The sequence below is a fragment of the Cervus canadensis genome, chromosome 20, assembly GCF_019320065.1.
Source record: "Cervus canadensis isolate Bull #8, Minnesota chromosome 20, ASM1932006v1, whole genome shotgun sequence".
Classification (NCBI taxonomy): Eukaryota; Metazoa; Chordata; class Mammalia; order Artiodactyla; family Cervidae; genus Cervus; species Cervus canadensis.
The window spans coordinates 36,903,169-36,930,771 of record NC_057405.1 but is presented as its reverse complement, the minus strand read 5'-3'; positions in this window follow the sequence as shown (position 1 = coordinate 36,930,771).

Here is a 27,603-nt window from a genome sequence, read left to right as displayed (position 1 = left end):
GACTCTCTTCACTCTGTTTGCCACAGACTCTTAAATGATCCCTCTGTCCTTTCTCATATATAGTTCATTCTGTTTATATAGCAGCCAGCATCTCTTCCTTAAATGACAAGTCAGATCAAATTATCTCCCTGTTAAAAATTGCTTGAGTCTTTCTAGAGCACTTAGAATAAAATTCAAACTCTTTATCCTGACAAAACACCAGCATACACTGGGGTGTTTCTGCTCTGACCTCATCCCCTATCAGATCCTGCTTGCTGCGTACATAGGCTCTTCCAGCCAATGGGTGTCTTCAAACACACCAAGCTGCTTTCTGTCTTGGAACTGGCCCTTCCAAGTGGACTTCACTCCTCTCTTTTCTCCGTTTAAGTGAGACAGGATGGCTAGAGGGACCTGGGGTTGAGTATTTCCCTTTTCCCACATGGAAGGCTGGAGGGAACTGGTGTTAGGTGTTTCTCTTCTCTCATCTGGAAGACTATTGCTGACTGGAGTTAGATATTTCTCTTCCCCTAAATAAGTTCAGTTCAGTTGAGTTCAGTTCAGTTGCTCAGTTGTGTCCGACTCTCCGACCCCATGAATCACGGCACACCAGGCCTCCCTGTCCATCACCAACTCCTGGAGTTTACTCAAACTCATGTCCATCGAGGCGGTGATGCCATCCAGCCATCTCATCCTCTGTCGTCCCCTTCTCCTCCTGCCCCCAGTCCTTCCCAGCATCAGGGTCTTTTCCAATGAGTCAATTCTTCGCATGAGGTGGCCAAAGTACTGGAGTTTCAGTTTCAGTTAGGTTCTGGTAAAACCCCAGCATCTTTTAGGCTTTGGCAAATAGTTTCTCCTATAGGAAGGTCTTCTAAAGATGAACAGAGTGCTCTAGTACATTTCAAAGTGGTTTCTTTTATCTCTTACTGCATGAGATTTTCCTGATACTCGCTGTGAGGACCTCATGAAGCCCCTGGAAGTAAAACTAACAAAAGTGTGAGGGTCTTCAGATGCCTGGGTCCTCTTGGAGTTTTTAACCCTCAAGCCTGTCCACTGTGAGCCTCTAACAATTTGTCAATTACAGTTCATATTTTCCTCTCCTGACCCTGGTTTCCATGGAGATTTCTGCTCATGGTTTTTCTACCCTGGTAAGTTGAGATTCTTTGTATCTTCCATATCTGTCTCCTCAATTTGAAGGTCAGAGGTTTTCCCTATGATCTCAATTCTCTGATAGATATAAGAAGCAATTCATTGTTCAGTCGCCAACTTGTGTCCAACTCTTTACAACCCCATGGACTGAAGCACTCCAGGTTTACCTGTTGTTCACCATCTCCTGGAGTTTACTCAAACTCATATCCATTGACTCAGTGGTGACATCCAATGATCTCATCCTCTGTCAGACCCTTCTCCCACCTTCAATCTTTCCTAGCATTAGGGTCTATTCCAATGAGTCCACTCTTCCCATAAGGTGGCCAAATTATTGAAGCTTCAGCCTCAACACTTCCAATGAATATTCAGGGTTGATATACTTTAGAATTGACTGGTTTGATTTCCTTGCTGTCCAAGGGACTCTCAAGAGTCTTCTCCAACACCACAACTCAAAAGAATTAACTCTTCAGTGCTCAGCCTTCTTAATGGTCCAACACTCACATCCATACAAGACTACTAGAAAAACCATAGCTTTGACTATACAGACCTGTGCCAGCAAAGTCACAAAAATCTCTCTGCTTTTTAATATGTTATCTAGGTTTGTCATAGTGTTTCTTCTCAGTAGCAAGGGTTTGAATTTCATGGCCAGTCACTGTCAGCTGTGATTTTGGAGCCCAAGAAATAAAATCTGTAACTGTTTCCATTTTTTCCCCATCTATTTGTCATGAAATGATGGGACAGGATGTCATGACCTTAGTTTTCTGAATACTGATTTTTAAGCCAGCTTTTTCACTCTTCTCTTTCACCTTCATCAAGAGGCTCTTTAGTTACTCTTCACTTTCTACCATTAGAGTGGTATCATCTGCATACCTAAGGTTGTTGATCTTTCTCCCATTAACCTTAATTAGAGCTTATGAATCATCCAGCCCAGCATTTAACATGACGTACTCTGCATATAAGTTTAATAAGCAAGGTGACAATATGCAGCCTTAATGTACTCCTTTCAGAATTTTGAAAGAGTCCATATTGTTCCATGTCCATTTCTAACTGTTGCTTCTTGAGCTGCATACAGGTTTCTCAGGAGACAGGTAAGGTGGTCTGGTGTTTCCAGCTCTTTAAGAATTTTCCAGTTTGTTGTGATCCACACAGTCTAACAGATTTAGCATAGTCAAAGAACAGAAGTAGATGTTTTCCTGGAATTTCTTTGCTTTTTCTATGATCCAACAGATGTTTTGGCAGTTTGATCTCTGGTTCCACTGTCTTTTCTAAATCCAAATTGTATATCTAGGAATTCTTAGTTCACCAACTGTGAAAGACAAGCTTGAAGGGTTTTGAGCATTACTTGCTAGCATGTGAAATACGGGCAATTGTATGGCATCTTTGGCATTGTCTTTCTGTTGGATTGGAATGAAAACTGACCTTTTCCAGTCCTGTGGCCACTGATGAGCTTCCCAGTTTTCTGGCATATTGAGTGTAGCACTTTAACAGCATCATCTTTTAGGATTTGAAATAGCTTAGCTGAAATTCCATCACCTCCACTAGCTTTGCTTATAGTAATGCTTCCTAAGGCCCACTTGACTTCCCATTTCAGGAATGTCTGGCTCTAGGTGAGTGACCACACCATCATGGTTATCTGGGTCGTTAAGATCTTTTTTGTCTAGTTCTTCTGTGTATTCTTGCCACCTCTTCTTAATCTCTTCTGCTTCTGTTAGGTCCATACCGTTTCTGTCCTTTATTGTGTCCATCTTTGCAGGAAATGTTCCCTTGATATTTCCAGTTTTCTTTAAGAGACCTCTAGTCTTTCCCATTCTATTATTTTTCTCTATTTCTTGGCATTGGTCACTTCAGAAGGCTTAGCTCTCCTTGCTGTTCTCTGGAGCTCTGCCATTAGTTGGGTATATCTTTCCCTTTCCCCTTTGCCTTTCACTTCTCTTCTTTTCTCAGCTATTTTTAGGCCTCCTCAGACAACCAGGAGACCCGTATTTGATCCCTGAGTTGAGAAGATCCCCTGGAGAAGAAAATGACAACTCACTCCAGTATTCTTGCTTGGAGAATTCCATGGAGAGAGGAGCAGGCTACAGTCCATGGGGTTGCAAAGAGAAATTTTAAAAAGGTTTAAATTCTATAATAATATGTGTGAGCAGTGGGCTTACAAAGTATTCTGACTAATATTTACATAGCACTTATCACTGGTTTAAGTGAGAGATTTATTGAACACAAATGCAGGCTATTTGTTATCTGTATCATATGAATGAGGAAACCTGGACAAAGGAAAATTTAGTAACCTTTCAAGGTCACCCTCTGATCACCTGATGTACACTATAATAAGTTGGAAAATCCAAATTTATTAATATTTTGGCTCCTCCATGAAAATGGGTTTAGAAATATTCCTTCTTTGGACCTAACAAATATTCTTCTTTGATTGTGCCTCCATAGAATTTATCTCCTACTGATACAAGCAAGCTGAATTAGGGAACATGGAGATAAAGTTAATTTTCTTGCATATCAGACATATTATTTATACATTTCTAGACTCACAAACACATTCATAAACATTGGGAATACCCCCAACTACCAGATTTATCAGCACATGCATTCAGGGGATGCAAATAAAGGTGTTTAATACATAGCTAAGTTCCATAATAAAAGGCAAATCACTGTAATTATTTCATAAAAAGTAATTTGAATGAATTAACATATTATCTATGTCTATATCTGTAGCTATCTATATCCATTTTAAAATATCACATTAAAACATTAAATTTCACATTAAGATATGCCCTAAATAAGGGCAAAGATCCAAAGCATTTTGAGAACCTGATAGTTCTGCTGAGTTATGCAGGAGAAACAGGCTCCATAAGTAATATTTCTCATTAATAATAAAAAAGAGTACACAGAATTGAGCCTCCTACTTTTGTTGCTAAGCATTTAATTTAACTCACTCTTCCTCCTATCATAAAAGTAGTCAGTTCACATCACAGGGAAGAGAAGAAGTCTTGAGAATCATCATTTTCCTTGTTGCCAAAAACATAAAAAGTCACCACTGGGACAAATATGATTCCTTACTCAAAATCGCTTGCTTTATACCACATTAGCTATTCTCTGGGCTCATTTTGTAGCTTAGCTGGTAAAGAATCCTCCAGCAATGCAAGAGACCCGATTCAATTCCTGGGTCAGTAAAATCCTCGGGAGAAGAGATAGGCTACCCACTCCAGTATTTTTGGGCTTCCCTGGTGGCTCAGATGGTAAAGAATCCACCTGCAATGCAGGAGACCTGGGTTCAGTCCCTGGGTTGGGAAGATCCCCTGGAGGAGGGCATGGCAACCCACTCCAGCATTCTTGCCTGGAGAATCCCCACAGACAGAGATGTCTTATGGGCTACAGTCTACGGGGTCACAGAGTCAGACACGACTGAGCAACTTAGTAAAGATGTTCTCTAATAGTTGACATTACACAGATACTGACATTGAAAACGCTATGGAAGAATACCTATGGGCCTAAATAACTATAGCTCCAAAAGGATGCTCTAATGTAATTTGAATTTAAAGAGACAGATAAAACCTTAACATATATACTAGTTTTAAGCACTCATGTCCCTTTATTGCAATTGCCTTTGCCTCAGTGTGTTTTTCTCCATGTGGGCCTTTTTGATGGCTTGGATCATCACTTGTTTATCTTTGACCTTTCAATTTCCATCAAATTGTTTGTCCTAAAATCTGTAATCACAGAAAATGTACTAAATGAGTAAATGAAAGAATACCTACTTCTCTAAGTCTAAGAAGTACTTTTTCTTTTCTCTGGTGAAAATGATTGTACATTTCTTAGTCATTTTCAGAATTTCTTATTCTTGTATATGGAAGAGTTGCTCTCCTTACTTATAAATGGAAATATCATACATAATCCATAAAATGAAACTGCTTTAACTTATTTTAGACAAATAGAGCAGGCTAGAGAGAAAGCATTGGTGCTGGAGAGAAGGAAAAAACATTGTTGAGATTTGACATAGGGTTTGCTTTTTTCCCCAAGCACAGTTACATGAATCCATGAATTGACTCTTGCTCTCTACTCTCAAGGAAACACAAATTAGTTAAGGATATTAAAACCAACACTCAGTTTCATGTTTGTGGGTTCACTTGTTACATTGAAATCAGAGTGTATTTTCTGTGGCATAATATTTTTATAGTGAAACAGCCAAAATACCACAAATGCATAGCACGAACAGGGAGCACTCTGGCCCTTCTAGGCATTTCTGTGGCTTGGCATTGATAAATGCAGGTGAGATATGGGTTGCAGTCAGGATCAAATTACAGCAAACACTGACTTTTCCAAAAATATGAGTTGCTAAAACAGCTTCCCTATTACCTTGAAAGAGGATGCTTGTCCATCAACAAGCTGGGACTTTAGAGTAAGTTCTCACATTTAGATCTTTGGAGTGAGCAAAAATTCAAACCCAGAAAAATCAAAACAATAATAAAAGACACTTCCTTCATATTTCCACAATAGCCTTGTATAGCAAACACAAATGCACAGTGCAACTTCCTTTTCCCTTCTTCTCATGTCACGGTTGTATTTTTTTTCCTGCTATTGAATTTAAAAGGGTAAGGTGAAGTGATTTGAGAAGTCATCAAAAAGTAATGAGACCAGTTTGTGTGTTTATCCTATAGAATCCTTCTCATTCCTTTTCTAGTCCCACCTAACACTTATGTTTATCACTTACATTAAATATTAATATGATTTCTTAATATATGGGTCATTATTCTATTATTGTTAACTTGTCGCTGTGCATTCATACGTGCGGGCTCAGTCATGTCTGACTCTTTGCAATCCACCAGTCTCCTCTGTCTATGGAATTTTCTAGGCAAGAATTCTGGAGTGAGTTACTATTTCCTACTCCAGGGAAACTTCCCAACCCAGGGATTGAACCCATGTCTCTTAAAGTCGCCATTCCCTTCTCCAAGAGATCTTCCCGGCCCTGGGATTGAACCCAGATTTCCTGCATTGCAGACAGACTCTTTTATTATCTGAGACTTAGGGGAAGCCTTAAGTCTCCCTCATTGGGAGGTGGATTCTTTACCACTGTACCACCTGGGAAGTCATGAAACTTGTCCATAAGGGTCTTTTCCTTTGTATTTTCTCCCCAAAATTCTCTTTTTAATTTGCTTACATCAGATAACAACATAATGTACCTTGAAAAATACAGTGTGTGGCACATACAGTATGTGCAGTATCTTGTGGTTATTAATAGACCATCCAAATGTAAGATACTTCTAAAGATTAAGAAAAAATAGAGCCTCTGTCTTTTTATGCACGTATGATTTTAATTTGCTTTCCTATAATAAATGTGAAATATATTCTATAGTTATCCAAAGCTGTTACTACAGTCACACTACATTTTCACTTATTCTTTGTGATTGAGAGTCTAAGATAAAATTTGTGTTTTGAGATAATGTGGCTTTTCTGAAGCTGGTAAGTCCTAGCACCATTTCTCCTGTGGACCAATTTCTCAGTATTTTCAAGAATATATGTTGACAATAAATGTTTCTGTGACTCTTTTCTTTCTACCAAATGAATCCTTTTAAATTTTTGATTGGAAGATTTACAATGTTGTGCTGGCTTCTGTCGTACAACATCATGAATTAGTCATAACTATATATATATATTCCCTCTTGAGCCTCCTTCCTACCTGCCCCCCTCATTTATGTGGCTCTTGACATAGCAACTATGATTCATTTCATTTCAAACAATCAACCAAATAGTATGGACTCAACACAATTGGATCCATATAAAGTTAAACAGTATTGTACCATAGTTCTACTTTATACAAAAAACATTTAAAACAGTACTGAAAAAAATACTAAAACTTTTATGTTATTCTCACAGAATGAAGCCCTCAACACATCATCAATCATTTTCATTTTTTCCCTTCCCCATGATGTCCCTTCATGCTACTTTCAACAAACTCTCTGTGGATATTTTGACCTTAAGACAACTGCCACCATTCTTATAGAGACACAAAAAGACATTTATTACAGTCAGATCAATGCAAAACTGATGTAGTTAAACCATTTTCTAATTAGTTCCCTGTCGAATTAATCTCTGATGAATGCTTTTCACTACCTCAAAGGTTCCAACCAACTGATGCTTTGTTCTTTTGTTTTTATTTTGACAAGGACAAATTGAATTTCTCATTGCCCAGGAATACACTTACAACCATTACAATTATTTATACTTGCATTGGTAAAAATTTCAGTCCTCCAGAACATTTAGTAACAAAGGACTGCTCATGTTGGAAACAGTAGAAAAACAGTTACCACACAGTCTAGTTTCAGCCTTTGTATTGAATATTTCCACTAGCCATGTAGAGAACAGTATAAATCGATTGTAATCAAATTGAAAATGGGAATCAAATGGGACAGGGTAGATATTAGGCAATGAAACAGCTTTCTAACTTCTATACTACTTACATGGTCCTGTGAAGTCTGATAGATCCTAATGATTCATTGACCTGACAATGGAACCAAACATTTGGGTTCTGAAGTTAGAGAAGAGTCTGGGTAGCTCAGACATAGTTCTAACCATGCCAAAATAAGCTTGGAAAGGGAAACAATAAGTCTAACCAATGATTTGGCAGCATAAAAACCCAACAAATATGTTAATTATGTTTGTTTTAATATTGAATAGAGTCAAATCCCTTTTATGTAAAACCAACCCATTAAAGAAGACACCCTCTGAAGGAGAACAGTTAAGCAATAGTGGTCAAGTGTGAACTGAGGCATTCTTCCTTAAAAGCAACAAAAAGAGGCTGAAATTTCCTGGTGAGGTTTTGAAATGAAAAGGAGGGGCAAAGAATACGGAAGCTAGGCTTCTTTTCAGATTGTATGTGTCAGTATTGCTTAGCATCTGTAGAGCAAGAAAAATTTTCCTCACCAAATTCTGGTGTTCAAAAGCTATAAAACATGAAAGTGTTAGATCTACATTTGCAAAGGTCCTCTGAAATATTAAAATCTTAACATTTTATTTCAATGATAAGTTATGAAGTATTATTCATCAAGATTCAAATCTTTAGTTTTGGGAATTTGCATTAAATATATTTTGAATGAATCTTCCCTTTCTCTTAAAACTTTCTCTGGGTTATAATGTGATTTTTTTCTAATGTGTTTTATGATATATATATTCAGTTGATAAAACCAAGGTTTGTATAGGTACCATACTAATTCCTAAGCATATCCTTCATACTCAAAAAAAAAGCACATAACATTTGATACCTAACAGGTTACAGTTCATTCTACTGTGAGTTCTACTAATCAATGTCTTCTTGATAAAACAAGATGAAAATCATATATTAGAGAATACAAGTCAAGTCGAATAGTGCTTTAACTTAACTAGGAATGAAACGGAACATAGCTATGATAATAATAATAATAACAATAACCCTATATTGAGAACACACATAGTACGTGGTTTGTGATATAGCAATTTGGATATTCCCTTTTATTTAATCATTAAATAAATATTATGGTCAATGTTATCATTCCCATTTTATAGATAAGGAAACTTGTTAAGTAGCCCATCCAAAAATAATCACACAGTTGGTTAACGTGAAGCTGAAACTCAGATCCAGATCTGACTGCACTGAAAGCCTACTCTCCTTTCACTCAGCAACCGTGCCTAAAAAAATAATAATAAAGTGAAACACCAGGGCTAAGGAGAGAATATGATATCTCTGGTCAAGCCTATGTGCTTTCATGCTTTGAGGTCATACCCCACCCCCATCTCCACCCTACTCCTAACTCAGCAGTTATTTAAAAAAAAAAAAGAAATTTCAAGGAAAACAGTGAAGTGATAGAGGCAAATTAAAGAAAATTAAGATAGAGCTCTCTGTGGACCTGAAGTGGAAGAGAAACCACGGTGAACGTGTGTGTGTGTGTGTGTGTGTGTGTGTGTGTGTGTGTGTGTACACTGGGCAGGATGGGGAGGGAGGCATGGCTGCCATTTGTCTATTTGCACTCAAATCCACCCCCTGCCTTTCTTCTGTCTATATTGCAGGTAGTTACATTTCCCCAACCCCCTTGACAGTTGGTTTTGGCAAAGTTGAGTCAATGAGAAGCAATGGCAAGAAATTAAAGAGGAGAAAGGAACATCTAGGTTATCCTGCGCCTTCTGTCTGCCTCACTGGCGTCTGGCAGTGACTGTATCTCTAGGGGATCCCACTCTTCTCAGACCTGTTCCTTCCATGTTCCCGCCTCCACAGGCTGGTTTCTGCATCTGGCCAGTGGCGTTGGTGGTCAGTCTTTGATAATAGCAGCTTGTCCTCTGGTCTCTTCAGTCATAGGGACAATGTCATCTTCTCACTGCTGATAACCTCTAGGATAACTTACTGTCCTCTGTTTGTCTTCTCAACTCACTGTGTAAACAATTATCTGAATTAAATACCCTCTCTGAAATAAGTAGAATGATTCGTTTTCTAGATTCTGACTGATAGTATGAGGTTGTTGAGGGTGGTGGGGAGAATAAAAGCTAAAATAATGTACATTGGTTTATGAGTCCAGAACCCAAGGAAAACTTAAGTCCTACATTTAACACATAGAGTGGTGGTTGTTCAATCACTCAGTCATGCCTGATTCTTTGGACTCCCATGGACTATGGCACATCAGGCCTCCCCGTTCCTTATGATCTCCAGCAGTTTGCTCAAACTCATGTCCATTGAGTTGGTGATACAATCCAACTATTTCACCCTCTGTTGTCCCCTTCTCCTCTTGCCTTCAACCTGTCCTAACACCAGGGTCTTTTCCAATGAGTCGGCTCTTCGCATCAGAATTATTGGAGCTTCAGCTTCAGCATCAGTTCTTCCAATGATTATTCAGGGTGATTTACTTTAGGATAGACTGGTTTGATCTCCTTGCAGTCCAAGGAACTTTCAAGAGTCTTCTCCAGCACCACAGTTCAAAGACATCAATTGTTTGGCACTCAGACATTTTTATTGTCCAGCTCTCATATCCATACATGACTACTGGAAAAACCATAGCTTTGACCATACAGACTTTGTAGGCAAAGTAGTGTCTCTGCTTTTTAATATACTGTCTAGGTTTGTCATTGCTTTTCTTCCAAGGAACAAGCGTCTTTTAATTTCATGGCTGCAGTCACCATCTGCAGTGATTTTGGAGCCCAAGAAAATAAAGCCTGTCACTGTTCTATTGTTTCCCCACTTATTTGCCATGAAGTGATGGGACCAGATGCCACGATCTTCATTTTTTGAATGTTGAGTTTTAAGCCAGCTTTTTCACTCTCCTTTTTATCAAGAGACTCTTTAGCTCCTCTTCACTTTCTGCCATAAGGATGGTGTCATCTGCAAATCTGAGGTTACTGGTATTTCTCCCGGCAATCTTGAGCACAGCTTGTGCTTTATCCAACCCAGTGTTTTGCATGATGTACTCTGCATATAGTTAAATAAGCAGGGTGACAATATACAACCTTGGCATACTCCTTTCCCAATATTGAACCAGTCTGTTCTTCCATGTCAGGTTCTAACTTTCTCTTCTTGACCTGCATACAGATTTCTCAGGAGGCAGGTCAGGTGGTCTGATATTCCCATCTTTTTCAGAATTTTCCTCATTTTGTTGTGATCCACATAGTCAAAGGCTTTAGCATAGTCAATGAAGCAGAAGTAGACTTTTTTTTTTAATTCTCTGGCTTTTTTCTATGATTCAACAGATGTTGGCAATTTTTTGTCTGGCTCCTCTGCCTTTTCTAAGTCCAGCTTATACATCTGGAAGTTCACATACTGTTGGAGCCTAGCTTGAAGGATTTTGAGCTTTACTTTGCTAGCTTGTGGAATGAGTGCAGTTGTGTGATAGTTTGAACATTCTTTGGCATTGCCCTTCTTTGCAATTGGAATGAAAATGGGCCTTTTCCAGTCCTGTGGCCCCTGATGAGTTATCCAAATTTGCTGGCGTATTGAGTGCAGCACATTTACAGCATCATCCTTTAGAATTTGAAACAGCTCAGCTGGAATTCCATCACCTCTGCTAGTTTTGTTCACAGTGATGCTTCCTAAGGCTCACTTGACTTCACACTCCAGGGTGTCTGGCTCTAGGTGAGTGATCACACCATCGTGGTTATCTGGGTCATGAAGATCTTTTTTGTATAGTTCTTCTGTATATTCTTGCCACCTCTTCTTATCTTCTGCTTCTGTTAGGTCCATGCTATTTTTGTCCTTTTTGTGCCCATCTTTGCATGAAATGTTCCTTTGGAATCTCTAATTTTCTTGAAGAGCTCTCTAGTCTTTCTCTAGTCTATTGTTTTCCTCTATTTCTTTGCATTGTTCACTCGAAGGTTTTCTTATTTCTCCTTGCTATTCTTTGAAACTCTGCATTCAGATAGGTATATCTTTCCTTTTTATCTTTGCCTTTAACTTCTCTACTTTTCTCGGCTATTTGTAAGGCCTCCTCAGACAACCATTTTGCCTTTGTGTATTTCTTTTTCTTGGGGATGGTTTTGATCATTGCCTCCTCTAAAATGTTACAAATCTCCACACATAGTTCTTCAGGCACTCTATCAGATCTAATCCCTTGAATCTATTTGTCACTTTCACTGTTTGATAATAAGGGATTTTGATTTAGGTCATATCTGAATGGTCTAGTGGTTTTCCCTATTTTCTTAAATTTAAGTCTGAATTTGGCAATAAGGATTTCATGATCTGAGCCACAGTCAGCTCCCAGTCTTGTTTATGCTGACTGTATAGAGCTTCTCCATTCTTTGGCTACAAAGAATATAATCAATCTGATTTCAGTATTGACCATCTGGTGATGTTCATGTGTAGAATCAGACATGGCTGGAGCGACTTAGCAAACATACACTGTTAGTCACTTCATCGTGTCTGACTCTTTGCGATCTCATGGACTGTAGCCCGCCAGGCTCCTCTATCCATGGGATTCTCCAGGCAAAAATACTGAAATAGGTTGCCATTCCATTCTCCAGAGGATCTTCCTGACATAGGGACTGAACCTGGGTCACCTGCATTGCAGGCAATTTCTTTATCTTCTGAGCTATAGAGAAGGCCATTCCATTGGGTAAATCTAGACAAATTTAGCATAATATCATATTCTCTCCTTCCAATTTTACCATACAGAAGTTAAGACCCTGAAAGCAACCTACTCATATTCAAGAACTCTCCCTCAAGTCTACTTATTTGACCAAGCTAAATGTAGTGTAAGTACATTTTTTAGGATTTTAAGTGGCCATGGATGGCATATCATGGTTTATGCTCTAAAAAAAAGTGTAAGTGGATATCAGCTCAGCTATGTTTAAATTGACAGCCATTGAGGATTTGTTATTTATTCATATACTGTAGAGGGTGATGGATTGATGGTCTGATTGATTGATTGATGCCTTAAGTGATCCTGGAACTGCCTAAGAATGCTAGTATGGCTGGTTTCTTTCCCAAAAGGCTTGACTACCTATTTACAACAGAGTCCTAACTAGGAACCTCATTTTTCACAATTAATGTATCATTTGCTTCATTTAAGCAAATAGAATTTCTCTTTATCAGAAACTCACAATACCTAGATTTCAAGCCTTTGTCAAAGGATAAATTTTCAAGTATTTATTGTCCTATATTTGTCAAAAACACTTGAGATTAAATATATTTTTGAAAGTGAGTGTTAGTCATTCAGTTGTGTCCTACTCTTTGCAACCCAATGGACTGTAGCCTGCCAGGCTCCTCTCACCAGGCAAGAATACTGGAGTGGGTAACCATTCCCTTCTCCAAGGGATCTTCCAGACCCAGGGATCAAACCTGGGTCTCCTGCATTATAGGCACATTTTTACCATCTGAGCCACCAGGGAAGCCCCATATATGTGGAAGGAAATATCAAAGATAAACAATCCTTTAGTTTAACTGACTTGCACCCTTAGTTTAATCTGCACCATCATAAAGCCTTAAACACTAGGAAACACTATTATCATAACTCCCTAGAGACCTATTTTTACTGACTTGTACTTTGGTACAAAAGAATCTTCCTGCCAATGCAGGAGACGTTAATGATGAGGGTTCGATCCCTGTGTCAGGAAGATCCCCTGGAGAAGGAAAGGACAATCCATTCCAGTATTCTTGCCAGGAGAATTCCATGGACAGAATAACCTGGTGGACTATAGTCCATAGGGTCACAAAAAGTTTGATACAATTGAACGTCTGAACACACACACTTTAGTATTGGGTCCTAGACTTGTGTTGAGAGCTGCAATAAGAAAGGCAAAATAAAAATAAACTCTTCAGTTAGAGTAGGCTGAACTGATTTAACAAACAGACCTAAACATCTTTATGTGCCTCAAACACAATAGCAGTTTATCTGTCATTCACATAAAGCCTAAAATGGGTGCTCCTTGTAGGTGCTCAGTTTTCATCCATGTGTTGAATCAGGAATCTTTTGTGGCTCTGCCAAGCCCTATGCTCTCATTGTCATGTGTGTCGAATGCTAAAAGTTGATGGAGATTATGGCAGAGCGAACCTCTTCTTACAAGGCTTAACTAGAAAACAGCACTCATATCTTATGCTCACTTTCCATTCATAAGAGTTATTAATACATGAATGGTCACATTTTTTAGAATCTTAAAAAATAGCTGTGACAGCACATTTGTCTTATCCTAAAACATTATTGGGAATGTTCCTAAAGTTCCCCTTTTAGAATTTCTCCCTTAACATAAGAATTTTTTTCTCTTTTATGGTTCAGTTCAGTTCAGTTCAGTCGCCCAGTCATGTCCGACTCTTTGTGACCCCATGAATCGCAGCACACCAGGCCTCCCTGTCCATCACCAACTCCCGGCGTTTACTCAAACTCATGTCCATCAAGTCGGTGATGCCATCCAGCCATCTCATCCTCTGTCGTCCCCTTCTCCTCCTGCCCCCAATCCCTCCCAGCATCAGGGTCTTTTCCAATGAGTCAACTCTTCGCATGAGGTGACCAAAGTATTGGAGTTTCAGCTTCAGCATCAGTCCTTCCAACAAACACCCAGGACTGATCTTTAGGATGGATGGTTGGATCTCCTTGCAGTCCAAGGGACTCTCAAGAGTCTTCTCCAACACCACAGTTCAAAAGCATCAATTTTTTGGCACTCAGCTTTCTTCACAGTCCAACTTTCACATCCATACATGACCACTGGAAAAACCATAGCCTTGACCAGACAGACCTTTGTTGGCAAAGTAATGTCTCTGATTTTAAATATGCTATCTAAGTCGGTCATAACTTTTCTTCCAAGGAGTAAGTGTCTTTTAATTTCATGGCTGCAGTCACCATCTGCAGTGATTTTGGAGCCCAAAAAATTAAAGTCTGACACTGTTTCTGCTGTCTCCCCATTTATTTCCCATGAAGTGATGGGACCAGATGCCATGATCTTAGTTTTCTGAATGTTAAGCCTTCAACCAACTTTTTCACACTCCTCTTTCACTTTCATCAAGAGGCTCTTTAGTTCCTCTTCACTTTCTGCCATAAAGGTGGTGTTATCTGCATATCTGAGGTTATTGATATTTCTCCCGGCAATCTTGATTCCAGCTTGTGCTTCTTCCAGCCCAAGGTTTCTCATGATGTACTCTGCATCTAAGTTAAATAAGCAGGGTGGGTGACAATATATAGCCTTGACATACTCCTTTCCTATTTGGAACCAGTCTGTTGTTCCATGTCCAGTTCTGACTGTTGCTTCCTGACCTGCATATAGGTTAGACTTTATTTAATTTATAGTCAATAACTTTAAATTTACTATTTAAAGTTTTATTTTTCAGGTTTAGTTATAAAAGTGATGCTAAGTTGAGTAAAACAATTCAAAATTTTATTTTCTATGTTATAGAGCACTTAAATAGAAGAGTTTTCTGCTCCATACACTAAAACATACTCTTGGACTAAAGCTTTAGGGTGTAAAGGAAAGACAGTAACACAGTACAAATTCTTGCCTTGCTTTTATGACATTTGAACTATTTACTTGGGGTCAGGGTTGTTCTGGAAATTTATCTTTCCTAGGAAATCTCTCATTTTATCAAGATGTGCTATGTTTTTGAAGGAGGTTAAAAGACATCATGTGGTCCTTTTAGATTTCTCCCAATCTATAGTTATTTCCTCCTTGTCAATTCTTATTTGTACATTTGTGCTTTCTCCTCTTGCTGTCCTTGAGTAGGTCTGCTTACCTAATTTTTAAGGAACTTGTTCTTGGATTTATTCAGTAGTTCTGTTTTTTTCCATTTTCTAATTTATTAATTTCTGCTTTTCTCTTGCCACTATGCTCCTTCTCCTTTCCTTAAGGCTACTTGTTGCTCCTTTCTACCTTTCTGAAATGAATGTTCTATTCACTTCTTTTTACTATTCATTTTTCATTAATGTAAATATTAAGGCTGAGAATTTTCCTATGTTATGAGTGTTTTCATTTTATTTTCTAGGCTTTTTTAATTTTTATTTTCTCTTGTTATTTGAGAAAGAGGTTTTTTGTTTTTTGTATTTTGTTGGTTTCAATTTCTAAATAGAAGCATTTGCTACTTTCTTATTTAGCCATTATTTCTGCTCATATTATATTATGGTCTGAGAGTATTGTTTGTATTATTTCTCCTGCTTTACATGTATTAAGATATTTTTAATGTCCTATATTAAACTAAATTTTGTGAATGGTCACTGAACATGTAGAAAAGGCATATAATTTGTTTCCAAGCTACATACAAAGTTTGTCATCTTAGTTAACACTATAAGGTCTTTTGTTTTATCTATGTCCTCAGTTCCCTTAAAAATCTTTATCCACTAAATCTATCAAAGGCTAAGACAGTGGATAAAAGTCAGGGACTAATGTTGTCCCTCTGTTTTTGTGTGCATTTGAGTTTGTTTTTGCTCTAAGAATGACAATGCTATGTTTCTATCTAACAGTTATTCACATATGCCAGAGTTTCATTGCAGAATGCACTCTTTATCATTAGTAAGGATTCTTCGAAGTCTTTTAGTGTTTGTGCCAGTATTCCAACCATTTTTGAACAATGATGTGTCCTTTTTATTTTCATTTGTCTGGTATGTTGCTATTTGTTGTTTAATTTTCAGTCTTCCTGAGTCACTTTCAGTTAAATAAATCTCCTGTTTTCTCTGCTTTTGGCTTGTGATCCAATTTGAGAATTCTCTTCTGTTAATAGATGAGTCCAGGTCATTTGTATTTATTAATATGACCTGTGTGTTTATTCTCAGTTAAGTCACCACACTTAATGTTTTCTGTTTCATAGTATATTTTAACCTTTTTAATGTTTTATCATTCTGATCAAACTGCATTTTCTTTGGCTCTGTTATTTTATTTATTTGTACTTTATTGGATGATTGGTTAAACAGCCTTAAAATATATTGTTCTACAATATGGAAGAAAATAGATACTTACTGGATAAATGTGTGCATGTAGAATATATATATACTTATGTACCTGTGTCCATTTATAAATTTCTCTGTCAGACAAAACATTCTACATTGCTCATATCACATATGACCAGAGAGCCAATTCAACAACAGAAAGAACATTGGTATAAGACTCAAAAGGCCTGGATTCCTCTGGTTCCAAATTGTACTAGCCAGAATACGTTGGGGATATTATTAAGCTTTTTTATAAAGTTCAGGTACTATTTCTTTTATGGTAGAAGTTCTTTAAAAGATAAAGTATTTTAAAGTGTTTTTCTAGAAATACCGGCTCTTGGTCTGTATTTTTTAATTTCTCAAATAATCATCCAAATAATAAAAATTTTAAGTCAAAATCTTAACCTTAACACTATGTGTGAATCTGACTTGAAAATTCTCATGTATACAGATTCAGAAACAAAAATTTCATAACCCCATTGAATTTTATCAGATCAGTAACCCTTTGCAGCGATTTTGACATTTGCTCATTCAGCAGTCACTCAGACACCGAATATAATTTGCGTAAATACTTCTGGTGAATTTTAAGTACCAGGAACAGAAGGCATCTGATGATGACCATGATGAAAACACATCGCTGTGTCTGTTTTCCATGACAGTAGGTGGCTTTGGACCTGGAAAGTAATAGGGTGGGAGTCCCTCGGTCATTTAGAATTAGTCATGAGGCTGTATGGGGGGGTGCTGCATATACTACAACATGAAATAAAATAGCAGAACTGCCTCACACAAAAACGAAATCAGAAGTGGAGCACAGTGTGAAATGTAACGTGAGCTTAGCTAGTGTCTGGGCTAGTACGTCATCCCTCTGTCCTTGTTGTGCCTCAAAATAGAAAACAGAGGCCACTGGCACCTCCTGCGCAGCAATCTAAATCTACAAGAACTTACAGTCTCAGTTCCCCTGTCACCTAGGAACCTCACAGACATAAATCATTACTGTAATGTTACTGTAAACAACAGCTCACTGGACTGTTGTTGATTCATTAACTTCTCACTATTCCTAACAACACTTCATTTCATGACCCAAGGAATCTCCCTAGGCATAAAGAAGAGGACTCTAAGGACCTTTGGCAGCACACCTCACTGTATATTACATGTAAGACAAGGCTGTTCTTTTAGATAAGAATAGCACGCCGTAGCTTTTAGAGGTAAATTAAACTTTTGAACTGTAGTGTTGGAGAAGACTCTTGAGAGTCCCTTGGACTGTAAGGAGATCCAACCAGTCCATCCTAAAGGAGATCAGTCCTGGGTGTTCTTGGAAGGACTGATGCTGAAGCTGAAAACTCCAATACTTTGGCCACCTTATGTGAAGAGTTGACTCACTGGAAAAGACCCTGATGCTGGGAGGGATTGGGGCAGGAGGAGAACGGGACAACAGAGGATGAGATGGCAGGATGGCATCACCAACTCAATGGGCATGAGTTTGAGTAAACTCCGGGAGTTGGTGATGGACAGGGAGGCCTGGTGTGCTGCGATTCATGGGGTCGCAAAGAGTCGGACACGACTGAGCGATTGAACTGAACTGAACTGAAACTAATTGACTGTAATAACCAGGAAAGCAATTACATTTCATGAATTAGTATGTGTACAAGAAAAATATATACTTTAAAAGGCACAAAATACTTTTAGAGAACTAAAAATTGAAATTTTACTGAAGAGCAGAACTAGAGCAACTATTTACTGCCTCCTCAGTGCACTTAGATATGCTGTCTTTTAGAATCCTTACAGAAAATCTATACTGTCTGTGTTAATGCTTTAATTTTACAGGTGAGAAAATTGGTGAACAGAGAGGTTAGGTAAGTTTTCTAAAGCCATTCAGCTTGGGGAACAGCAAATACAGGTGTCAAACCCTGGTGTGTCTGACTTCTAAGCCCTTTTTCTTTCCAGTACACCACACTAGTTCCTTTAGGGCCTAATAAACAAGGTGACACTTCTATGACTACAAAGGTCCGTATAGTCAAGGGTATGGTCTTCCCAGCAGTCATGTATGGTTGTGAGCACTGGACCATAAAGAAGGCAGAACACCAAAGAACTGATGCCTTGAAACTGTGGTGCTGGAGAAGACTCCTGAAAGTCCCTTTGACAGCAAGGAGATCAAACCAGTCAATCTTAAGGGAGATCAACCCTGAATATTGACTGGAAGGACTGATGATAAAGCTGAAGCTCCAGTATTTTGGTCATCTGATGTGAACAGACAACTCTTTGGAAAAGTCCCTGATGCTGGGAAAGATTGAGGGCAGAAGGAGAAGAGGGCGTCAGAGGATGAGATGGCTGGACATCACTGATACAGTGAACATGAACTTGGGCAAACTCCAGAAGATGGTGAGGGGCAGGGAGGCCTGGCGTGCTGCAGTCCATGGGGTTGCAAAGAGTTGGACATGACTGGGTAAGTGAAGAGCAACAACAATGCATCTATGCAATGTAGAATATTTAAAATAGATAATGCAGAGTCGGTGACACTGATTATTTCGGAAGTTAACTGATTAGAGTTCATGAATAAGTACAAGACAAAGTATGAGGAGAAGTTTAAGAGAGTAGTAAGGGATTTAAATAAAGTTGATATGAAATCCAATTTATAAAATTCAGAAACTGTTTCATGAAAAATGGCATTTCAAACAGTTTTTTAAAAATTAGAAGAATGTTGTAGGGAAAAACCATATTGTTAAACATAGTTTTTAAACTATATGAAATTGGAAGTCCTGTTTATTTGCTTTTTTGTAGATACATGGCAAGTGATTTCCATTTTACCTGGTGTGTTTCATGAAGGAAGTTAAGTCTCTGGCAGATAAGAGATTCTTGCAGGTAAGATTTATTAAATCTAACCTGAGAATGTTCCTAGAAAAAATTTGCAGGCATTTTTCTAAAATCTAGATTATCATATTTGTACCTTAGCCAAATTTAAAGTAATGAATGTGTTCTTGTTTATAAATGAACACTTCAAAAAGTTTCAACAAACTACCATCCGCAAAGAAGAATTTAGCATCAAGGTATGCCATTTAAGCTCTGAGGTATATATTACAATGCATATATATTTAACACCTGGACAACTCATTGACATGTGTTGTTGGAAAATGGCTCCAGCAGTCTAAAATTCAGCCGTGTCAAGGTTCTGGGGTTAAAATTGGACTCAAAAGACCTCAACAAACTGGGTGAGCTTTAGGACAGTGGACCAAATCTTACATACAACTGCTACTGACATCAGGGAAAGAGATCAGACTTCAGTGAAAAGTGACCTTAAGTGATCTGGAGTAGCAGTTGTCTTCAATTTTACTATTTAATTCCTTTAAACTAACTGAGCCCATGTAAAAAGACAAAAGCTGTGTTTCAGCATCATGAATGAATAATATTTTTCTGTATCTATCAGAATCCTCCCACGTGAAGTGGACAAATGGAGGAACAGTCTGTTTGATTTCTTCTCTGACAATGACCACAGCACCCTCCGGGACAGTCTTTAACAAGGTGAGATACTTCTACTTGTTAGAGAACAATTTCATCTTTTTAATTTTTTTTGAATCAACATTTCTTACCTGCTAAACTCTATTTTCACTTTTGCTCAGAGTAACTTTGTTTTTTGTTCAGTGCGTCATTTATCTTCCTCATGTGTTAGATGCTTTTATAAATTTTAACTTTTCCATTGATGTAGCAATGACACGTCCTCTTTCTCAGCTGTAGAAGATGATAGCCAGTGTTTCAATGGGATAGGAAAACATTACTTACTGCTTGTTTCTTCATTCCTCTGTTTCAATCACTTTCATATATGCCAGAAACTAAACATAATGGTAGCTGAACGTGGCATTTAATGTTTCAAAGCACACTGGGGAGGTGAAAGCCTTTTCTGTAGGAATCAGGAAGCTCCACCATCAGGGTCTAGGAACCGTGGGTATGCTTTGGAAGTTCTTGGTCAAGTTCATGTCAACAAGCTTCCTGCTTCCTTTAGGGATTTTTCACTCTTATTCTCTCACCATCCTTGACGCTCAGACAGACAGAACTGCCCTCACTTCCCATCTATCACATGCTTTCTCACTCTTAATTCTTTTTACGTGCCTGTACTCAGGCATCACCTATTGCAAATAACTAACACAGATCCGTTAGAAGACCTTTGTATCATGATAGCTTTGTTTTCCTCTTCTTATTGAGCACTTACATTGCAATAGCCTGCTTACTGGTCTGAGTCTCATCCCTTATTGAATGCTCACTGAAAGGGAAACACTTTGTCATATTGTTCACAGTTATATATCTCACAATATCTGGCACATGGTAGGCATTTGATAAGTATTTACTAAATGAGTAAGTAGTAATGAATGAATGGATGACTTTCAGACCTGTATGAGGAACAGTAGAGTAATATTTGCTGACTTTATACATAATAATTGATATCATTGCTCAAATCTAATATTATTGCAGTAAATGAATAGAGAAAGAACATATGACTACATGATAACTTTTGAACAAGTTGAATGACAGATCTAAGCAATTTGGACCCAGGTGGAACTTCCTCTACAGCCAGAATAAAGAAAAGCAGCTTTCTTGATATTCTTGAATGTATCCAGTTATTCTAGAGTCCATCTGGTCTAGTCTTTCTTAAGTTATTAAACGTTCCAGAGAAGTTTGACAGGAGATGAAGTCCACTGAGCATTCACACTGACTCCTTACCTTGGCTTCCAGAGCTAGATAGGAAAGTGGACCACACACCTGAGACAGTATTCTTTCTCCATCCACACCTGTAACTATACCTAGCCAGAAAGTGTGTGACTGCTTCTCATTGATAGAGTTATGTCAGGCATCAAGCCATACAGATCACTTTTACAAGCTCCAGCGCCCTCCTTGCTAAACACTGATGGATTGGTTGAGACATCTTTAACCTTTACTCTGCTTTCTACTTTCTGACATCTGTGAATGACACATTCACAAATTTAATGCAATTTCAACTCTGAGATAGAGTGGAATGTAGAATATCTTGGGATCTTGGGGCTAGGGAAGGGGAAGAAACAAGATGTTGGAGTTTTTAAAAAAAAGAAAAAAAAAAAAGATTGAATGGAAAGAGACCAGGACGGCAGGGGAGTAAGGTTGTCACGTATAATGAAGATTTAGTGCTTCAGCAATAAATCTAATTCAGCTAGAAGAGCATGCTGCCAAAACACTGTGCAAGAAATACCCCCAAGGTATTCAAAGGGGTCTCTTTAAACCCTGTTCCCTTCACATTGCATATCTGAACACAGACAGTTGGAGTTCAGAGAGCACACATCTGGGTCACTGTGCAAATCCCTACTCTCCTTTAAAAAAATAAAATACACACACTCTACCTACTCTAGACTTACTCTACTGCTGTGTCTGCCAAGGAAAACTATTTCATTTTGGAATACAAAAGCCAAAACACAAAGTGGAACCAACCCACACAGAGTCATGCTCGGCTACTTCATGTATCCAAAGAAAGGAAAGTATTCAAAGCCCAATTCTCAGATTACTACTCCATCAGGCAACTGGATTTAGTTGTTGTTTTTTTTTTTTCCATTCCATTGTTTTCTGCAGTGAGGACAAGAAATCTCCAAGAAGTCATGAGCTTTAACTTAGCAATATCCAGCACCATTCATTTCTCTTGCATTTAATGTAGAATTAAGCTCCATACTCACAGTTTGACACATTACACTTTTTGTAAATTTTGTGGTTCATCATGATAATGTAAGGAGAAAGGCTTTCTAAACTTCAAAATGCTATCTTTAAAAAGAAATATTTTATGGTTACAAGCTGCTTTCCTCTCATTTTAATTTTACACTTTGATATTTTAATATAGGGGCATCCCCAGTGGCTTAGCAGTAAAGAATCTGCCTACAATGCAGGAGACCTAGGTCCAGTCCCTGGGTTGGGTTGGGAAGATTCCCTAGAGGAGGGCATGGCAACCCACTCCGGTATTCTTGCCTGGAGAATCCCATGGACAGAGGAGCCTGGTGGGCTACAGTATATAGCGTCACAAAGAATCGGATATGACTGAAGCTACTGAGCATGCGTGCATACCTTTTAATATAGGAAAGCAAATATGTGTAATTGTCTCATTATTTGGCTTCTGAAGATTAATTCTTTATATAGAAGTTGCTGAATGGAAAAAATACCTTCTGAGTTTTCCAAAATCATTCAATTAAGGAGGAAACTGTATCTAAGTAGGGGCTTACTAAGAGAGCTCCATCACAATCCTTATAGTAACAGATAAAACCAAGGTAAAACAACTCAGTAGTTGCTTCTAATAGGGGTTGTTGTTGTTTAGTCACTAAGTTATGTCCAACTCTTTTGCGACCCCATGGACTGTAGCCCACCAGGTTCCTCTGTCCATGGAATATCCCAGGCAAGAATACTGGAGTGAGTTGCCATTTCCTTCTCCAGGGGATCTTCCAACCAAGGGATCAAACTCATGTCCCCTACATTGGCAGGTAGATTCTTTGCCACTGAGCCAGCAGGGAAGACTTCTAATAGGGTGCATGCTAAGTCACTTCAGTCGTGTCCAACTCTTGTGACCCTATGGACTATATAGCCTGCCAGGCTCCTCTGCGCACAGGATTCTCCAGGCAAGAATACTGGTGTTGGTTGCTGAGCCCTCCTCCAGGGGATCTTCCTAAGCCAAGGATCGAACCCACATCTCTTATGTCTCCTGCATTGGCAGGCAATTCCTTTACCACTAGCACCACCTGGGAAGCCCTCTAATAGGGGTGGATTCAGGCAATCTTCAATAAACTATTCTTGTCCCTTCAACCTTCATTTCAGATGACTAATACAAACATCAAAACAATAGACTAAGAAGAAGAAAGGCCCCCAGCTTCATTTATCATTTTTTTTTTAATTTAAGATCATGTTCTCTTTTCATAAGAAGGCAAGATAATCAATCAAGAAATTTAAATTATGGTGCCCACCCTCAAGATGAGAGACAAGCATAAGCACTTGATGAGTCAATAGCAATACATCTTAGATGTAACAGCCAACAACCTAGAGCTATCACAACAGAAGTATAGACAATAATTACTGAAATGGCAGATCATTGCAAACCACAGTGGTTTATAGGCCCTCTATGAAATGATGCTCGCTCTACAACTTGCACAGAACTGCTTATACGGATTGGTGCTGTTGATGTGAAAAAATGCCCTAAACAATTCTATAATGACTCTACAAATATTTATACATGTAATGAGAACTTGAGTCAATAGAAGTCTTGTTGATAGTAACAAGACCTTATTGTTTAAAATAGAGTTTATGAAACTTTTTACCTACTTATTGTATCTTATCCCTACAAAGCCTCAGAATCCTTATTTGAGGGATGAAGTCAAAGCCTGGGAGAAGATGAAGGGACTGCCTAAATATACATTGTTCATAGTGGTTTTGATTAAGCTTTAAGCATTTGATTACTAGTTAAGGTCATTTCCACTATGGAATTATTAAAATTATCTTTAGGAAAACAGTATTTATATGACTCAATGACATTTTAAGCTTGATGATAACTAAGAACTGACCATATATTTCTGAATTATAATAATTAACATTTACAGGGTACTAAGTTAGAGCTAAGAATATTTATGTATATTATCTCATTAAATCCTTTTAGTAATTTTCTGTTTGGGGCATTGTTAATCTTATTATTTCTGTTTTGTTCTATTCAGTCGCTCAGTCTTATCCGATGCTTTGTGACCCCATGGACTGCAACATACCAGGCTTCCCTGTCCATCATCAACTCCCGGAGCTTGCTCAAACTCATGTTCATGAACTTGCTCAAGCTCATGTTATCATTTAGAATATGGACAAACTGAGTTAGAATCAAAATTTTAACCCCAAACTCTACGCAGTCCAGATGCTTCCTCCATGGTCACCTATGCACAATCTGGGCAAGGTGATATATATTATTGAACAGAGGCTCTCCGTAGCAAAAAATTATTCTTTAGCAGTTGTACATTAGACTCAATTTAAACCTACAATATCATCATTATGGTAAATAATCTGATGGCTTACTGCATATCTGAATTTAGCCTATAATCACTTTACCACTCAACCTCAGAATTAAAGAAATCATGTTAATATAAAATATTAGAAAAGCTTTAGAAAAAATATTTCAGTTATGTGTAGAGTTCACAGGTATATTTCAATCTCTAAGTTAGAGACTGAATGCTCTCTAAGCTAGAATGACATCACATGAGATAAAACAAAATAAGCCTCCAGGTATCAAATAATTTTATGGCTGTTGGAAAATACTTTTCAATTCCATCAGCTGTGAAGTTCTAAAATCAATCCAAATATCTTTAAAATGTCAGGAACCATATTGAAAATGTTTCTCAATTCATTCCAAATGAAATTCACTATTAATAACATTGTGCTTTTACTATACTCTAACAAAGAATATTATGTTTAATTAATAATTATCAGATTTACAGTTGGTGGAAATAAGAAAGCAATCAACATACACGTGAAAGCCCCAGTCCCAGATTCCATAGATTCTAAACCATAGCTTTTTGTGCCCTAGGGAGTTTTCAGTTAACTTCAAAATAACTAAAAATATTCCTTAGTTATAATAGAGGTCTATGAACCAAAAGTTCTTTGAAACCTCACAGATCCTTAGTTGTAGTACTAACAGAAGAAATTCTTCAGTAGATTTTGAGTGGCACTAGAGTATTCAGATTTTTTTTAAAAAAAGAGAAAAACTTTCTGGATTTTCTCTTATGTAACTATCCATCATCAATGAGAGTATCTGCATCTGAAAACTCCTGAGGTAGAACATTTCATTACCTCACCATGCTCATGCACCAGGTGTTACAGTGAAAATAAATTTAATATGAACAGTTTAGAGATAGCATTTGATGATGGATTAGTTTACAGAAAAGATGCTATAGATCAAATTTTATCTTAATATGGTAAATTCCAGTATTATTATTACATTCCTGATCTTCCACTCAGTATTTATGGAATTGACCACAAACATAACATTAATTCAACTACAAAGCAATTGCTTCTATACTGTAAAAGAATGTTTGTGGCTTCCCTGCTAGTTATTTTTTAAATATGTATTTATTTTAATTGAAATGTATTTATTTTAATTTAAATGTATTTATTTTTAATTGGAGAATAATTGCTTTACAATATTGTGTTTATTTCTGCCAAATATCAACATGAATCAGCCATAGGTATACATATGTCCCCTCTGTCTTGAACCTCCCCCGACCTCACATTCTATGCCATCTGTCTAGGTTGTCACTGAGGACTTGGTTTGCGCTCCATGCGTCATGCAGCAAATTTCCACTGGCTATCTATTTTACACATGGTAATGTACAGGTTTCAGTGTTTGGAAAAGCTGAAAGAGTAACATTCAGTCAGTTCAGTTCAGTCTCTCAGTCCTGTCTGACTCTTTGCAACCCCATGGACTGCAGCCAGCTCCCGGAGTTTACTCAAACTCATGTCCATTGAGTCGGTGATGCCATCGAATCATCTCATCCTCTGTGGTCCCCTTCTCCTCCTGCCCTCAATCTTTCCCAGCATCAGGGTCTTTACAAATGAGTCAGTTCTTTGCATCAGGTGGCCGAAGTATTGAAGTTTCAGTTTCAGTATCTATCCTTCCAATGAACACCCAGGACTGATCTCCTTTAGGATGGACTGGTTGGATCTCCTTGCAGTCCAAGGGACTCTCAAGAGTCTTCTCCAACATCACAGTTCAAAAGCATCAACTCTTCAGTGTTCAGCTTTCTTTATAGTCCAGCTCTCACATCCATACATGACTACTGGAAAAACCATAGCTTTGACTAGACGGACCTTTGTTGGCAAAGTAATGTCTCTGCTTTTTAATATGATATCTAGGTTTGTCATAACTTTCCATCCAAGGAGCAAGCATCTTTGAATTTCATATTTCAATGTTTGGAAAAACTAAAAGAGTAACATTATTTATTATTTAATTTATTTTTAGCTATGCTGGGTCTTCATTGCTACATACTGGCTTTCTCTGTTCCCAGTGAGCAGGGGCTTCTCTCTAGTTGTGGTCATGGACTTCTTACTCAGCGGCCTCTCTTTTTCGGAGCACAGGTTCTAGGCACAGTAGGCTTCGGTGTTGTAGCACATGGGTTCAGCAGTTTCAGCTCATGGGCTCTAGAGTGCTGGCTCAGTAGCTATAGTCCATGGGCTTAGTTAACCTGCCGCATGTGGGACAAGGGATTGAACCTGTGTTCCCTGAATTGCAAGGTGGATTCTTTACCACTGAGCCACCAGGGAAGTCCCCCTGTTAGCTGTTTTACTAGTAATCAATATAGCACAACAGGCACAGATAAAAACATAAATGAATCAAAGTAATATATAAAGAGAAAATTGGACACACCTTCACTTTTCACTTTTAAATAACTAAATAAGAGTTTAGACTTAAATGTAACTTGTAAAGACTCATTGCAATATATATTTTTAAGCCTATAGCACCTGATATTCCCAGGAGGTCTCCCATCCAAGTACTAACTAGTCACTGCAATATTTTAAACAGGGAACTGACATGATTGAACTTGTGTTTTAGAAGAGCACTCAAGAGGCAATTGTGGAGGATGGACATGAGCGGGAAGAGATTAGCAGCAATGGGAACAGTAGAGAAGCAAATTGATGAGAATCAAAAGTCCCATGGCAGTGTAGATAGAGTGGCAAAGAATAATATTAACTGACGTCTAAGTACTGCTTACTCTGTGCCAGATAACATTCTAAGCACTTTACACATATTAATTCATTTAATCTTCACTACAACCCGATGAATTAGTGTTATTAGTTTGCTTTTATGAGATAATAACCCAAAACAAAGTACCTTAAAATAACACCCATTTACTTAGCACAAGATTCCATAGGTTGGCAGTTCTCCTAATCTTGGCTAACATCACACATTCTCTGTGGTCAATGTCTGTGTTGGCTAGGGTCTGACTGGGCTAAACTGGCTACAGTTAAGAAGATTTTTTCTCTGAACCACATGGTCTCTCCTTTCCCGGAAAGTTGGCTCATGTTTGAGAGAACATAAATATTCAAGGTCTTTTAAGACCTGTTTAGAATGGACACACTATCATATTTTCTTCACTCT